The 6,110-nt window shown below is 38.3% G+C and overlaps 1 long non-coding RNA gene across 1 annotated transcript; it reads right to left on the bottom strand.

Moving 5' to 3' along the window:
- Positions 1-872: 872 nt before the first annotated feature.
- Positions 873-5,839, bottom strand: LOC130457441 (uncharacterized). Its single transcript, XR_008916669.1, has 2 exons — positions 5,711-5,839; positions 873-4,512 (listed from the first exon to the last, which is right to left on the bottom strand). It is a non-coding gene; the product is annotated as an uncharacterized LOC130457441 (long non-coding RNA).
- Positions 5,840-6,110: the final 271 nt, after the last annotated feature.

Below are 6,110 nucleotides of genomic sequence, written 5' to 3'. Positions count from 1 at the left end.
AAGTATAGACCAGTGATAGTGAACCTTTTAGAAATTTTTAGGAACCCTATGCCATAGCCCGCCCACCCCCAAGACTGCATGCAATGCCATACCCCCATTTCATGCCAAGCCTTATGGTCAACTATGTGCCCCACTCCCTAACTGCATGCAGTGTTCGAGTCCCCACCCCATCCCACCCATGTTTGGGGCCTGGGCCAGGGGTCAGGGTGGACTGCAGGCTGGCCAACTCAGGGCCAAACTCTGCTGTGAATGGTGGAGGGAGGTTAGAATGTCCCACTCCTGCGGTGGGGCCAGGCTGCTGACCCTGCTGAGTTCCACCACAACTATGGTTAAGGGAGGCTCAAGCACCCTCCACCCCATTCCAGAGTGAGGTCAGGCAACAAGCTGGCCAAGCAAAGGCCAGGCTCCATAGCAAAGGCAGATGATGTCTGGAATGCCCCATATCTTCCCCTTTCATTCTGGGGTAGGGCCAGCCTGGCCCTGGGTCAGCCTCACTCTGTTGCCATGACAGTGGCAGGAGACTTGAGTGTCACACAATGTCCTCCTGCATTCAGAATGGCATGGCCTACTGGCTGGCCTAGCCAGGTCCAAGATTTTCTACGATGGTGGAAGGAGGCAAAAGTGCCCCACCCTCTGAGTTCAAGGGTGGCACCAGGATCACAGCTGGCCAAGCCAGGGTCTTTGTGTGTCCACAGAGAAGTCCCTGCATGCCATATTGGACACATATGTAATAGGTTTCCCAACATAGGTATAGACAAATATCTTATATCATTTTACAAGATAAGATCAAAATGGTTACATGGCCTAGTGTAAAGATTAAAATTTAGGTGAGACTGAGGCAGGTAGAAATTAGTTTCTCTCTGTAAGGAGTATTATATTTTTATGAGGTTTATTAAAGATTAAGGATTAAAGAAAATACAGGATAAGAAACACGTGCCTAGGCCAGAGAGGCCTAGACAAGATAATCTCACATCATGGAAGAGCCACCTCTGCTCCAAAACGGAAATCCCAAAAGGCCACAAAAGCCTTTGCAATCAGGTTAAATCCCTTCTGGATCTCGGCCCACCTGAGAATTCAGTGAGATTACAAAGCATTTTGGGGAAGTGGAGCAAGGGCTTGTGGGGATTGAAGTCCAGAGTTCAAATCCATTTTTTACATTTATCCATGTGATCATTTTTATAAAAAATTAATTTTTCCCCAAAAGGATCATAAAAACATAATCAACTTAAAAGATTACAATAATGTGAGGATAAGAGAAAAAAGAACAAAACCAATAATTGCTGGACGCATTGACAGAAAGCCAATTAGGGGGCAGTCCCCTTTGGCATGAAAGTATACATACAAATAAATGTTCAATCAACTATACCCAAAGTTCATTTTTGTGCAGCTTGTGGTCTGGAAGCTTCTTCATGGTGGCTTCTCCAACAGTTCAGTTTCTGAATTCAGAGAAGTATCATGTTTCTTAATCTAAAACTCTTCTAAAAAGGAATTTAAACTTTGCAACTTAAATAATGATATTTTTTTTACATTTCCCTGTGTTGTGGATGATTGAAAAATACAGGATCACTTAGGGATGCATAGCCGAGGTATGAGGTATATGAATCAATTGGCAAGAGATATTAAAAAGACATCAGAAAAATCAAAATAAAAAGAAAATACTGGATGAAAATATAGGCTAGCAAAGTCTTATGTGTAAAAATTCCAAGTGAAAAGAAAAATAAATCTATAACAGGTCCTTGAATCAGGGCCCAATCAAAATGATCTAAGCAATGATGCATTTACCCAGTCAGGAGCCAGGACTACAGAAAGGTACCACACTATGAGAGGCAGAAAAGGGGACCAGATTATAGGAGCCAAGGTTTTGGGGATACTCGTCTGTATCTTCAGAGTGAGTGTGGACACAAGGAAGGCCTACATCTTAACATAAGTCAAGTGTCGCAACCCCAAGTCTAACATTAGGTTAAAAACCTTTGTATTGGCCTAGAAGTGCATCAATCCATCCTGGATTCACTTTTCTTTGGCTCTGTGCAATGGCTCTATTGTGTATATCTTGTCCTGGAATCAGACAGAATCATTAAGCAAAGTCCCTTAATTTTTTAAATAATTAGTGTCATCGTTTTTATTGTCACAAGCTTTTTGGGCATGCTCTGACAAATATATTTCAAACTTATAGTACTGAAAAGTCAAAAAGTTAAAGAAAATCTTAATACTGGTGACATGTGCTTTAAATATAAAAAAGAAAGAAAAAATAGTATATTGCAAATGCAAGAAAAATATAATAATAAAAGAGCTTTAAAAATTCAAAAATATAGCTTATAATCATTGACACTGTGTTAGCTAAGAAAATATAGAATGCAAGGCTTTCTCACCAAAAATGAGATCCATTTCCTCATAATAATTGGCTATGACCACTGTGAGTGAAGGCAAATGAATTGAACAAGGTAACATTTTTTACTTTTAAAGGACAGTAGTACAAATATATAGGTATCAATATCCCCAAAATTCTCAATAGCCCAATTAATTACAATAGCAAACAAACACACTTTCATATTTCACATAAGTTGCTGTATGACATTTTAAAAAATCTATGAATTGATGGATATTTGTCACAATTTTTACAAACAGCAATCTTTTAACCTTGGTATTTAAACATTTTTTTAAACAAAGTAAAATTCATCTTAGGTTTAGAACATCATCAAGAAATCTATATATCATTCTGGTGGAAGTAAAATAGTGAGCTGAAGAGTATAAATGAGAGGTGCTCCTTTTTGGAGGCTTTTGCCTCCTGCCCTGAGATTAACTTCCCAACTTCCATTCACATGTGGGAAGGTTGGGGTTTATAAAATATATTTCACTTCAGCTATGGGCCTTACCTCCTGGTAGGGGCAGGCAAAATAACCAGAGATTGTTAAAAAAATTCCAAAAATCATGTTTAAAAACCCCTTAAAATCATTTGAGGTATTTAGCACATTAAATTTTCCAAAGGTTGTTATACAATTGTAACCAGTTCTGATGAAGTCCATCTATCCTCTATGTGACAATTTACAAAGGCAAAAATGGAAAAAAAGCTTTTTTTTCATATATGGGCTTAATTAACCTATGAATTTTTTCAATATGGTTATAGGGGAAAAGTAACAGAATTTTAAAACTCAGTACATTAAATGAACAGTATAACAGAATAATATTGAATCCAGTAATATAAGAACTTAAAATCACAAAGTTATATCTTAAACCAAGCAAATATCAAAATGCAATAGAAATACAGAGATTTGTATAAACCATTGGAGTCTGAAATGCCCTAAATTTATAACCTCAAGTCTTTAAAGTTCCTTGGGTTTTTTTGTTTGTTTGTTTGTTTTTAATTATCCATTTAAATGTCTATTGTAGGAAGGCAGAGTGGTAAGGGCTAGGCAATGGGGGTCAAGGGACCCATCCAAGGCCCCACAGCTGGGGAGGATCTGAGGCCAGATTTTAACCCAGGACCACATGTCTTTAGGCCTGGCTCTCAGTTCGCTGTGAAGCAGAGTTTTTTCCCCAAAGTTAGCTAAAAGGAACGCAGATGAAGTCAATAAAAGGATCAATGCAAGTAAAAGGCATACTTGTAAAATAACCATTGCTTTTAAGTTCCTGCTTGAAAAAGTCTGTTTGTTCTCCTCCCTTTTCTCTCTCCCCTGCTACCATCCACCCACGTGGCCAATAGTTACCAGCTGGTAGAAATGAGTTTTGAGTGATCTGCTCCAAGGATCTGGGTTGAACAAGGATCAAGTGCACCGGGGTAGGCCAGGAATGACAGGAACTCAGGCAAGCAGGGCCGGGAGCCGGAGCGGGCAGCCGGGGTGGGCAGGTGAGCTGCAATCTGCTAACAGGTCTGAATCCTGGAGCAGGGGCTGTCCGAAGCGGATGGTGGAGGCAGCAGGCAGGCAGGCAGGCAGAAGCGGCTAAACCGGGTGGGGTGGGCGGCAAAGGCAACAGGTCCAGAGCGAGCCTGTGAGCTATCTGATGGCTGGAATGAGCAGCAGCTTTGCAAGGGTAAAAAAAAACCTTGGCCAGAGAAGCGTGGATCAAAAAAAAAAAAAATTCTAGGCACTAGCTATTAAAAGTTGGACTTAAGATCAGAAAAGAATCAGAAGATTGAGAGTATTTTCTCCTATTAGGTCACCAACTGTAAAGATTAAAATTTAGGTGAGACTGAGGCAGGTAGAAATTAGTTTCTCTCTGTAAGGAGTATTATATTTTTATGAGGTTTATTAAAGATTAAGGATTAAAGAAAATACAGGATAAGAAACACGTGCCTAGGCCAGAGAGGCCTAGACAAGATAATCTCACATCATGGAAGAGCTGCCTCTGCTCCAAAACGGAAGTCCCAAAAGGCCACAAAAGCCTTTGCAATCAGGTTAAATCCCTTCTCGATCTTGGCCCACCTGAGAATTCAGTGAGATTACAAAGCATTTTGGGGAAGTGGAGCAAGGGCTTGTAGAGATTGAAGTCCAGAGTTCAAATCCATTTTTTACACTAGACATAAAAAGAGATATAAGCAGATTAGAACAGGGAACATTTTACCTACAACCTTTATGGATGGGAGAAAAATATATAAATAAAAGAGGAAAAGAAAGCATTGCAACATGTAAAAGTGGATAATTTTGATACATTAAATTTAAGTTTTTATTCAAATAAAATTTACGTAGTCAAAATTAGAAGGAAAGTAGTTTAGTTGGCAGGGGAGAATTATAGACAATTCCTTAGACAGATGTCTCATATCTAAAATATGTAAAATAAACTTTGTCAAATTTATATCTATGAATCATGCCCCAGATAATAAATGGTCAAAAGATATGGTCTTTTGAAGATCTAAAAACTATATATAATATGAAAAATGCTCAAACATAATTAAATAGATAAATACATATCAAAACAACACTGTGATATTTCATACCTATCAGACTGGCTAAAACGATAAAAGAGCAAAATGACAAATGTTAGAAGGGATGTGGGACAATGGGGACACTAATACACTGCTAGTGGAGCTATGAACTGAACAACCCATTTTAGAGGGCAATTTGGAATTATATTCACTTACAAATCTGTGTATATCTTTTGAACAAACAACATCACTACAAGGTTTATTTCCCAAAGTGATCAGAGTAAAAGTAAAATAACCTACATATTCTAAAATATTTATACCAACTCTCTTTGTTGTGGAAAGCACTGGAAATTGAAGTTATGTCCATCAATTGGGGGACGGCAAAACAAGTAGTGCCGTATAACACTGATTGATTACTACTAGGAAGTAAGAAATGATAAGCAAGTTAATTTGGGGAAAAAATAGATAGAAAGACCTACATGAAATTATGAAGAATGGGATGAGCAGATCAAAGAGAACATCATATATAACAACTGTTAAAGTAATGGATTTGGGGATGGTTTTAGGGAAAGGGTAACAGATGATAACAACAATACATAAAACAGGGTATATTTAATTTAAAAGAGTAAAGGGAATTAGGAGGGTATTAGGAAAGTCCTATTTCTAATAACAACCCACCCAGTTAATCAATAAAACCTTTAACTAAACTAAATTAAACTAAATTACAAATTACTAAGGGGTTATCAATGTCCATAGGGCCATATTCTCACAAACTCCTGATGATAGGGTCAGCAAGCAGGATCAACTTGTAGTGTCCTCACAAGGTCCAAAAAAGGAGAAAGTTCTCACCATTCACAAGGTCCACCACTGTGAAGGGAAACACTCACTCAACCTTTTGATAATCCAAAAGTCCTTGGAAGTTCCTCAATTGGTTCTTCAGAGAGACCACTAGGCACACTTTTAAGTCTGACTAGCTTCAGGAAGGGAGAGATTTCCAACTGCTTTAGAATCCTGACACAGTCAAGTCTGTGGAATTTTGATCTTGCACCATCCCAGCCTGCCAGCCTGCTTTGCTATGCCCTGCTAGAAATCCTTTCTTACACAACAGAAATATTTTTTGAAGAATGAATTGTCTATGTCCAACTCAAGAGAAAGAGCTGATAAATAGAAATAAGTAAGACATAGCTATATATATATATATATACACATATATATGTATATTTGCAAATGATTCCATCTCTAATGGGGG

This window comes from Monodelphis domestica, chromosome 2, assembly GCF_027887165.1.
Source record: "Monodelphis domestica isolate mMonDom1 chromosome 2, mMonDom1.pri, whole genome shotgun sequence".
NCBI classification, from domain to species: domain Eukaryota; kingdom Metazoa; phylum Chordata; class Mammalia; order Didelphimorphia; family Didelphidae; genus Monodelphis; species Monodelphis domestica.
Note: the sequence above shows the minus strand (reverse complement) of the source record. Positions and strands in the feature narration are given on the sequence as shown.